The following is a 12,076-nucleotide window of genomic DNA, read 5'->3' on the forward strand; positions in this document are numbered from 1 at the left end:
ATCAATACAGCTATGGACTATGAAGTAAATGTTTATAAGAACAAAAGTGTATGTTTATGTATGTATGGATGAATTTACGTACATATGGGTATAAATGTACATAATTGTGTAGAAAAGTAGTTCTGGTCCCAGGAAATAGAAAGGGGGGGGGGGGGGGGTGTCCAGGATATAGATAAATATGGGTCAATTATATCAACATGGACCTGAATCTCACAGAAATGTATGCCAACAACATTAGAGGTCAAGCAGCTTCTGATTCTGGACTCTCTCCGGTGGAGGTGAAGGTATGTTTACTGGGATTAGACTGGGATTAGAAAGAGCTTCAGGCTTCAGAACTGCAGTCAGGAAATGCTACTGTACAGTATGACACACACACAACATGCACTTCACACCCCTTGCCATTGGCTTGGTCAAATGACACCCCATGGTGGAGCTGTAAACACAGATGGGTATGCTGTTGCATCGTACCCAATGTGGTCTGTGACAGCCAGGGTGTCCCAGAGCAGCTGAGTATAACGGACAGATCTCTTGTCTTGTATGTTCTGAGCCGCCGCCCACAGGCCCAAATAAGGACTTCCGCCTCGTTTGGTTCATGTGTTTGGTTCTTTTCATGTGTATTGATTCATGATTCATGTTCATTTGTGCCATTCAGTGCTGAGAATTGTATCGTTTGGGACCTCAAGGTTTCACGAGAGGTTCCCCGTACTGTAGAAGTGTGTTGAGGCCAGCTTCTGCTCAGAATCTGCTTGCTTTGACTTCATCTCTGCAAGTGTTCGTCCCTCTGTGTCTGGCCTAGCATGTCATGACAGCGATCACTGCCAGGGATTTTGGGCCCCAGGGACAAATACTACACTGGGCCCTACAACTCGGCCATAATACTTCATTAATATTAGACATTAATGATCACACAGTACTTTTTTCGCGCGTCTGAATATCGTCTGACATGAAAATGTCTTTAAGGTGCCCCAAGTGGCTCAACAGACCAGACGAAGACGCTGGCACCAGGCGAATACGGTGAAACTATGGCTCGAGGGTCGCAAGGTCGAATCCCATCAGCAGCCGAAGCCTGAGAGGGCACAATTGGCCACGCTCTCTTTGGGTGAGTAGATCACTCCCGTTGTGATCCTGTTTAGCACAGAAATCTGTTGGCTGATGCATCAGAGCTGGGGATCCGGCGCTTTAGCAGCAGTTTGAAATGAGGCGGTGGCTGACTTTACAGTTGGTGATGGGAGCCCTAGTGAGTGGGTGGGTTAATTGACCCATCTAAATTGTTGAGAAAATTGGGTAAATATAAAAACAATTATTAAAAATATTCTTTAAACGCTTTCGGTTATCATAATATAATATTTTTATCATATCGCAAATCACCCAACTGAGCCAGTTGATCTTTAAAAGGAGCCAGTTCAGCCGGCTGATCTTAAAATAGAGGTTTATGGCAGCAATGACTACAGATATGTTAGAAGAGGTGGAGAATTTGGTGAAGAGGTGGAAAATTTCATGAAAAGAACACCTTGCCAACTGTGTACCAAAGGGGTGGATTAATTGTGCTTTTGGCTTGTGTTACAGTCTGTGGCAAGGGGAACATTTCATTTCATTAGTAGAGGGAGGAATGGACGGAAAACGTAAACAAGCTTGATATGACAGTTAGTAAGTTAATATGGAACATCATCAACAGAACCATTTAGCTTGACCCAGTGACTGAAGAAAACATAGACAGCACAACCTCTCTCAAAGTGAAGCAACCACAGCCCCCAGGTCTAGCACCGCTGGGGGCTGGTTGCAGCATGATGCGTAGCTCCGCCCATCCCTATTTTAATGACAAATCAGCCCATTTTCCAGCTCCAGTGACTAATTCCAACAGTTAGTTTTCCCTGTGCTAATACTGACTTTTTAACCCTTACTCTACTCTATCGTAAGAAGGCGGGGCTACACTTAGGAATGAAGTAATTGACCACCTTGGCTGGAAGAGACCAGTGATCTGCAGGACCTGCATGGCGCCTTTTCTGTTCATTACATGGAGGAGCGGAGCTGCAGTGGAAATTACATGAATTGACCTTTTACTGCTGAAGCGTTCGCTTACCGGACAAACTGTGAATCCAGGGAGAAATCTGCTCTGCTCTGCTTCTGCGCTGTAGCTTAATGAAAGCGGTCTGAGACACTGAACTTGGTCTGGGAGAAGGTGACAAGTCTACTAAATGAGTATCTGAGTCTACAGTCTGCAAATTTGACAACATGGCAGACAGCTTTAGCTTCCTTTCTACAGAACGGAAGGAAACGGACCCATGGGGTCCATGTTCTCTACGGTCGTCGGTTTGACCTGTTTCTTTGTTATTCTCTGCTTTTCTGCTGAGACGTTCTTACACACGCAGATCAGTGTTTCCTGAATAGATACCAAAGCAAACACTCACACACACCTTTCAATTTACCATCCATGGCCCTCCTGGCCCTTCATGCTGTCCCAGCATATGCTAAAGTAGGTAAACACACATAGGCGCACACTCACGCATACACACACAGTCTCTCGCACTCATTAGAGACTTGCTGGAACCTCTCAGAGATCACCGCTGTCCTCTGTTTCCGTGGTAACACCCACACTGTCTGGGGAGTAGGCGTGTGGAGATCCATCCCGAGATCCAATGTGACAGCGCGGAGCAGTCCTACCAGTCGGAGGAGATGCATGGCCTTGTATTTTTTTCTCTTCTTCTTCAGGGGTGATGTAGAGAAGGTTCTGACACAAGAAGAACGCTTTCGTTTCTTTAAGCTCAGCTAAACTGGGATGGAAAATGGGATGACAATCTTGTTCTTAAAAAAATGGAAAAGTCTGCTCTGATTGGCTGATTTACATCATTATGATATCATGACAGACCAAGGCCATATAGCCTAGCCTAGCTTAGCATAGCTTTTAAGACTGTAAAAGACTTTTTGTTGTTATTACTGGGTCTTCCCCAGCTAGTGTTGCTGTCCTCTCTGGGTTGTCTCTGTGTCCAGTCATGATGGGGTGTGGTCAGACAGCTAAAGAGATTAAAGCAGGGTCTGGTAGGGTTAGCTTTAAGGACACTCCTCCAAGTGGTGCATTACCTGTTTGGCTAGCATTAACTTCTAGCCTTTTTAGCCTTGTGTCCATATTCGTCCAATGTCATTGCATTAGTCTTAGCATTAGGCTAACAGGAAGTACTGTTCTATAATGAAGGCAGTTTCCTTCATTTTCTGTGAATTCTTGTCCTGAAATGGGTGCGATGTTTACCAGTGTCAGGGGTGGCTTGTTGGCTGATCCTCTAATCAATCTAATCTGTAATCAAGCCCTTCCCCACCCAACAGGAAAGTCTATTTGTCCCTTCCAATTAACCCACCCGTTCGCAGCTCCCCCTAGCACTAGCAATGCTCCCAACACAAGGAGGGTAAGGACTTAACACATGTCATGAGCCACCACCTCTTTCCAAATTGCCGACAATTCAGAATCCACCAACGTCGTTTCATAGCAATGAGGGACGTGAGCGCCATCATGACTCCCGGGTTGGGTAAGGCACATGTGAAACCCACACTTCCAATCTAATCTCCTTAATTGAAGCACCTTTTGCCAATTAGCTCTTGGAAGAATCATTAACTTACTTTTTCTAGCCTGCACTGCAGATGCTTACTCAGTGTGCTTAGTAAAAGACATGAACAGTACAACTGTTTGCGTTATTAGTTTAGTTTCAGTTTAGTGAAGTCGTCTATTATGGCTACTTAGGTAATCATCAGCTTATGTTTTATGGTAGTCATTGCACAATTTCAGGAAATTTTGTTTCTACTGTGTACTGAGGAGTGATATAAAAAAACACTTGACTTGACCTAATACAAAAAGGCATATCTACCCAGAAATATTCAGAATTAAAAGCATTATGTTAATTAAGCATTATTATGCACTTCTTCTTGTTTGTTTTGTAATCTGGTAATACATGAACAAGAACACTTTGAATCCTGAGAACCACATTTGGTTGCCTAAAGAACCATTTTTGTAAAAAAGTGACCGTGAAGAACCTTTCCATTGGTAAAGAACCTTTACATCGACTTCTTTAAACTTTTAAAAGGTTCTTCACGATCACATCTCTTTTACAAAAATGGTTCTTCACGCAACCAAATGTGGTTCTTCGTCCATTCCCTAGCAGACACTATTATTTTTTTCATGTATCCTTCTTCACTGAACACCATCATTCCCAATCAAGCACCATAATTCTCTACAGCTCTAACACAGTTAAACCTACAGTGCTGTCTGAACAGTCATTTCTGTCCTGTAATCATGCATGCTGGGTTTCAATAGAAACAATGACTATAAACGCAGAAGATTACATTTACTTTGAGGTATCCTTTGATCTATATTGGACAACGCATATAGGAAGCGCACTTCTTTTTATATGGAACAGGCCCATTGTAGGGCAGTAATAATCAAGTCAAGTCATTAAGACTGCAGGCTAATCAGTTGTTTCATGGCCAGCTGTGTCACTGCATTACTTGTTGGTACAAAAGGGACTCCCGTGTTCATTAAAAACAGGTCCAGTGTTAATGTGAGGGGCATTTCCGTCTGGATGATGTTTCTGTCGACTCTTAGAGACAACATAGAGACCAAGGAGATCATTGATCTGTCTATGCTCTGCCTACAAATGTGTTTTTTGACGGCTATTGTGGGGAGGTTGGACAAGCTATACTGAATAATGTTAAAATCTTACTCAAACTGGTGAGAAACTGTTTCCGGGTTCCCACACTACTGAGCTGGGCTATGTTGTTACAGCTAATGGAATCTAGGCAGGTTGGAAGCAACGGTGAATTGGCCACAATGCTAGCATTGGCCTCAAATACTAAAGAATAGACCAAGAACAGACCAGACCAAGAACAAGAACCAAGGTGTAGGTCTGTCTGGAGAAGAATGCCAACAGAAGGTTTTGCATTCCTTTTTTTTTGTTCCTTAATGAACCATTTTTGGAGAGCTGTGATCATGAAGAACCTTTACATTAACTTCTTTAAACCTTTAAAAGGTTCTTCACACATATCGCACGTATCTCTTTTACAAAAATGCTTCTTTAGGCAACCAAAAGTGGTTCTTCTATGGCATCGATCAAAGAACCCATTGTAGCACCTTTATTTTTAACAGTGTGTCATATCCCCCACCACTAAGCCTCAAGAAAGAGGTTCTTTTAGTTCTGTGATAAACTCTGGACTGGGTGATGGAATGAAGAAGATGAGGAATGTAAAAAAGAAACCACTCATGATCCAAAGCAAACCGCCTCATCCATTAAACATAGTGGCTCGGCCATGTATTGCTGCCAGTGGAAGTGACTCACTTGTCTGTATTAATGAGGCGACTGCCAACGTCAGCAGAAGTTTGAATTCTGAAGTGAACAGAAGCAGATTAACTGCTCAGATCCAGCCAAATGCCTCAAGCCATCTGTATAGCCTCACTGAACGGCTTCTGTCACCTGGCAGCTGGACCAAATGGTTCTGGTCAGGCCACTGGATCAGAGAATCGAGGAAATAGCAAGGCTTATGGGGTGCTCCTATTTAGCTGTGGTGAATAGCTACCAACAGTGGTCCAAGGAGCGACAAACCATGAACCAGTAACAGGCTTTTGGGCTATGGTAATCCAGTCTGGTCTGAACCGGCAGAAAGGCTACTGGGGCACTACTTTTAGAAATGGGCATATGGACTTGTGTCCCAGTGCCCATGCTAACCCCGGTTTACCATTAAAAGAAACTGCAATGCAAGCATCTAAACTGGATTCTGGAACAATGGAATAAGCATGTCTGGTCCAATCACGCAGCTGGCTGGATATGGGTACACCATTTACCAGTGAAAGGGTCCGGCTTGCTGGCTGACCCTCTAACCTGTAATCAAGCCCCTCCCCACCCAGCAGGAAAGTCTATTTGAGATTATTTGAGCATGTGATGATTTACGCAGTTTACACAATGATGCTACATTCTTAGCTAAATGGGTTCTACATAGTATTGGTAAAGGGCTCAACCATTTTTGGTGCTGCATAGAACCCTATTTTCTAAACAGGTTTCTTTAAAGAACCAGCTACAACCAGCACCACAATTGCAAGAGGTGGGACTTCACCATGCAGCCTGGTTAGAATGTCCCATCTGTCTTCATAGTCCTACCAGGGGACTACCCCCTGACCTCAGCTGCAGGCTAGGCTGTGAAACGCAACTAGGATCTACCAGCGCTGTTTTAGCAATTCTTCTTTGAGTATGTGTGTGTGTGTGTTTGTATTTCACGCAACAGCGCTACTAGTGGACGGATCTGAGTAACTTGAAGAGCTGAAGCTAAAGCTGGCAAGCTAAAGCTCGAGCTACGCCTGGGGAAGTGGCTGCTCTCCGTGCCCTGTCATCCCTCCTGGCCTCCGCCCCCAAATAGGCTCGTATTTTTGGACTTAAACAATCAACCTATATGGGAGATCATATTAGTTATTCAATGTGAGATCAGTATTATCATGTTGTCATATTATCAAGGGGTGATCACCTAAATTCTGTTTTTTACTAAGCTATTCCTTCCTATTTATAACTTCTTCAAGCCTGAGTCGCCGTGACATGTTCAATCCGAATATAGTAGGATACAAAGCCAAAAAACTGCACCCCTGTCCAATTACTTATGGCCGTGCACTGTAAAGACCACATATACACAAAATTACTGTCTCATACATCCAAAAATACAGGCCATTTGCAGCATTTCCTGACCACGCGGAGCTCATTACCGAGTACCCTGTACATCAAAGCGCAGGGCGAAACCTGATTACGCTAATACACAAACAGTGCGAGAAGACAGAGCAGCCGAATCAAAGTAAAACAATTACGGCTCTTCCACAAACACCGCTGTGGGATAATGGGGTGTGTCTGGCTCTCTCAAGCCCTGGACCTCCTCTCACACATCTAACACATTACAGGCAGACAGTAACCCCTCGCAGCCCCTAGATCACTTCTGCTGCCTTGTAGGCCAAAGCACAGGTGGCGGAGGTGAGGTGCTAAGGCAGGTGCTTAAAATAATCCTAAAAATAAATATGGCAAACAGCAAATACCTGGACGCGTCTATTTAAGGGTGATTAATATGCTTTTATTAAAAAATGTAACTAATATCTTTCTGTTTAGGTCAACGTTGAGCGACATTCAGACTGTTTAAGCACCAACACTTTGATTTGTCCTGAGCTGCTGTGGAGATCCGACTCCTCCATGTTCTGGGTAACAGAGTGTGCGTAGGGTTGCTGTTGGAAAAGGGAATGAGCAGTGATGCTGCGTTGCTTATAAAGACAAGCAAATGCATTAATAACATACCTTGAAAACATGTGGATTAAGATCTACAAAGTATGAATTTAATAAACACATGCAAACAGAATAATTTCAACATCCTTTTTTATTTATCATTTATTAATAATTACTTATTATAATCATTAAGCCATGTTGGTTTGGTTTACTGTTGTTGAAATGCTTTGATGTGGCACAACAGTGAGCTCACACACATAACGAGGTGTCTGTATTCGTTCACTATCTTGCTGAATTCTGTTCCATATAATAGTGGTTGGTGTGGTTGGTGTGGCGCAACAGATAACACCACCCCACTGAGCTACCACACCATGTGGGAGACTGGGGTTCGAATTCCAGTCTGGGTGACTATGCTGTGCTACACCAATAAGAGTCCTTGGGCAAGACTCCTAACACTACATTGGCCCACATCTGTAATACGAGTAACCTTGTAAGTCGCTCTGGGTAAGAGCGTCAGCTAAATGCTATAAATGTAAATGTAATAGTGCTCTTATAGTATCTGGATTTTCACTAAAATACATATATAGGGCAGTTTTGGACCCCCGTTGCACGTCCCCGTGCCCGCAGGCATTTATAGCCCCATCATCCTTGTGCAACACCATCTGCAGGAGCCTGAGGTTACTACTACTTTTATTCTGCAGGGTGACAGTTCTTTTTTGTCCGGGGGGTTTATTTGAAATAGACTATATTTAATGTCACAGTGTCATATATACATATTTTATGTTCTGGGTTCTAGCTCCATTAAAAAAATACATATAAAGGTGCTACAAAAGGTTCTTTGTGCGACGCCATATAGGAGAACCTTTTTTGTGATAGAGATGTGACTTTTAAACTGATGAAGAATCTTGGCATCAGGAGAGTTCTTCACACTCATTCATCTCTATGACAAACATGGTTCTTTAAACCTTTAAACGCACGAAAAACCTTTACACAGACTGCTTTAAAACTTTAGAGGCTCTTCACAAAGGCTTTTTTAACACAAGGCCTTAGCACACACATCTTCACACACATCTTGTTCTTCTTTGAAGGCTACTTCAGGTTACTTCAGATGAGGCTACTACACTGCAGTATTGGTTAGCTATCCTTCCTGGTAAAGGCCTTGACCTCAGAGCTTTAAGATTTAGGCCACATATTTACTAGTTTGTAGATGTAAAGGGCCCAGAACCTCATGAACATGTCTTGTAACTAGCGCTGTGGTGTGTTAGCGATGCTAATGCTACGGTAGCGATGCTGATGCCACGATTTCACAAAAAATTATCCAACTGCAGTATTGGTTATCTATCGTTCCTGGGATCTATCCTGATAAAGGCCTTGAGCCTTGTCCTCAAAGCTTTAAGATATAGTCCACATATTTACTTGTTTTTTAGATGTAAAGGGCCCAGAAGCTCATGAACATGGCTTGTAACTATCGCTGTGGTAGCGCTGTGGTGTGTTAGCGATGCTAATGCTACAGTAGCAATGCTGATGCCACGATTTCACAAAAATGAATCTTAATTAAACCAAACGTGGTTCCTGTCTGGCGCCCCTCAAAGAACCTTTTGTAGTACCTTCATTTTTAGGAGTAGGCTAGTTCAGACGAGGCTACTACACTGCAGAATGGGTTAGCTATCCATCCTGGGATCTATCCTGATAAAGGCCTCAGGCCTTGCACTCAAAGCTTTAAGATATAGTCCACATATTTACTAGTTTTTAGGTGTAAAGGGCCCAGAACCTCATGAACATGGCTTGTAACTAGCGCTGTGGTGCATTAGCGATGCTGATGCTGCGATTTCACAAAAATTTGTCTTAATTGAACCAGAAATCGTTTCTCTCTGGCGTCCCTCAAAGAATCTTTTGTAGCACCTTCATTTTTAAGACCGGAGGCTTTTTCAGACGAGGCTACAACACTGCAGTATTGGTTATCTATCGTTCCTGGGAAGGCTTTCATTATACACAGTAAAAGGACCAGTCATTTTAGGCTTTTGAGATAAATACAGCTTAGGACTTATAGGGGTGACAATAGGGGAAGCTAGGTGGACCGTTTCACTCAGAAGTGGCCTAGATCAATATGTGTAAAGCTGTGCTTTACCCTTTCTCTTCTTGCAATGCTGGCTGGAGGGAAGCAATCACTCGCAATTACTCTGATTTTATCTTCACGTTTCTCTGCTCGCTCGGGGAGACGGTTTAATATTAATGACTCAGTGTCTGGCCTTTTTCTCAGACCTTCCTCATTTCGCCAACTTTAATTGAAAAAAAAAAGAAGAAGCCAATTTTCAGCCAAAGCTTTGGGATGCTCTTTGAGTCTTTTTTACCCCTCACTGACCATCTCACACACAAACGGGATCCTGAGGCTGAGGCAGGCTCTCAAGTACACACCATTGATTTGCGCTGCTGTAGCTGACTTTGTGCCTTACTGATCATTCCGTTTGAATAAGCATGTCAGAATCGATGTAGGTGTTGCTGTAGACGTTACTGTGTATCTTTAGACACGTGTGTGTGTGTGTGTGTGTGTGTGTGTGTATGTGTGCACAGAGCTTGAGCTTATTTGTCGTTGTTTTGTTTTTTTTGGAAACTTGGGTTTTAAAAAGACACATGGCACGCTCAGGGCTTCATTAGTGTGTGTGTGTGTGTGTGTGAGTTTGTGTGAGCGCACACACATCTGCACATAGAGAACAGACATGTCAGAGACAGCTGTCTGTTCAGGATCCACTGCTGAGGATGTACTAGTGCAGGATTAAAGGGCCCATCCTTTCTCTGACCTGGTAAAGGATGCTTGGCGAGTCTGGTGGTCGCTGTGGTAGTGATGCTTACAGCATGCTAGAGATGCTGGGTGAATCCGGTGGCTGGTGCAGTAGCGGTGCTAACGCCATGATAGTAATGCTAATGCCATGATAGTAACGCTACTGCCACGGTAGCTACGCTGGGCGAGTCTGGTGGTCGCTGTGGTAGTGATGCTTACAGCATGCTAGAGATGCTGGGTGAATCCGGTGGCTGGTGCAGTAGCGGTGCTAACGCCACGATAGTAATGCTAATGCCACGGTAGCTACGCTGGGCGAGGCTGGTGGTCGCCGTGGTAGTGATGCTAACAGCATGATAGAGATGCTGAGCGAGGCCTATGCTCGCCACGATAGTGATGCTAACAGCATGCTAGCTATGCTGGGCAAATCAGGTGGCTGGTGCAGTAGCGATGCTAATGCCACGATAGTGATGCTAATGCCACGGTAGCTACGCTGGGCGAGGCTGGTGGTCGCTGTGGTAGTGATGCTAACAGCATGATAGAGATGCTGAGCGAGGCCTATGCTCGCCACGATAGTGATGCTAACAGCATGCTAGCTATGCTGGGTGAATCCGGTGGCTGGTGCAGTAGCGATGCTAATGCCACGATAGTAATGCTAATGCCACGGTAGCTACGCTGGGCGAGGCTGGTGGTCGCCGTGGTAGTGATGCTAACAGCATGGTAGAGATGCTGAGCGAGGCCTATGCTCTCCACGATAGTAATGCTAACGCCACGATAGTAATGCTAATGCCACGGTAGCGATGCTGGGCAAGGCCAGTGGACACTGTGGTAGTGATGCTAACAGCATGATAGAGATGCTGGGCAAATCAGGTGGCTGGTGCAGTAGCGATGCTAATGCCACGATAGTGATGCTAATGCCACAGTAGCGATGCTGGGCGAGGCCTATGCTCGTCACGATAGTGATGCTAACGGCATGCTAGCGATGCTGGGTGCAGTAGTGATGCTAATGTAATACTGTTCAAGTCATGCAGCAAAAGAGTTGAAATGATGACACTTTAGAAGATCAAAATCAATATTAGCATTTTTTCATTATATAAATAATGCAGGGATGTGTGGGCACAAACAATCTGAGAAAGAGAGAACGAGAGAGAGCGAGAGAGAGAAATGCAATCCCATGTCCCATACACTGCTGCATTATATAAATGATATTTATATGAATCACTAATCACAGTCTAACGCTAAGCTATAACGTGAAAACTGTCTGTGTTAATAAATACAGGGAGGTGGGAGTGAGGGGGATCACATGTCAAACAGGAGTGGCGTCATCCCTGTTCTTCTAATGTTCTTATGGTCCATCACTTGATGCTTCACTTGCCACCACAACAGATCTGACATGGAGGACTGGACTCCACAAGATCTCTGAAGGTGCCCTGTGGTATCTGGCACCAAGACATTAGCAGCAGGTCCTCAAAGTCCTGTAAGTTGTGAGGTGGGGGAGGGGGGGGGCTCCATGGATCACATCATTGAGCCTCAGGTGCCCATGAGGTGGTTTAAAAAGCTGGCCATTCAGGTGAAAACATACTATATGTTGGTGTAGCTCCTGACCAGCATAGTGTATGATGGACAAGCTGATCTATCAGAATGACCAACTTGACCAAGCTGGGCAACAAGCTGGTCATACTGGTGGAGCAGCATGGTTGGGCTGGTCAGCCAGTATGGTCATTATGGTCATTCTGGTCAAACTGGGTGGTCTTTTTGCCCAGCATGGTCACAGACAGTGAAGAGGGCTTGAGGCCTACACAATATTAGACAGGTGGTTTTAATATTATGGCTGATCGGTGCATGTAAATGTGCTGTTGGTCAAGCTGGTCATACTAGGGAAGCAGCATGGTCAGACTGGTCAGTCCGCATGGCCATGCTGGTCAACTAGTGTGGTCAAATTTATCAACCAACATGGCCATAATGGTCAAGCATGGTTATGCTGGTCATGCTGGAGACTGGAAGGGTCGCTGGGTTGATCCGCAGGACTAGGACCCACAGCTGAGGTGCCATTAAGCAAGGCCCCTAAACC

This window comes from Salminus brasiliensis, chromosome 10, assembly GCF_030463535.1.
Source record: "Salminus brasiliensis chromosome 10, fSalBra1.hap2, whole genome shotgun sequence".
NCBI classification, from domain to species: domain Eukaryota; kingdom Metazoa; phylum Chordata; class Actinopteri; order Characiformes; family Bryconidae; genus Salminus; species Salminus brasiliensis.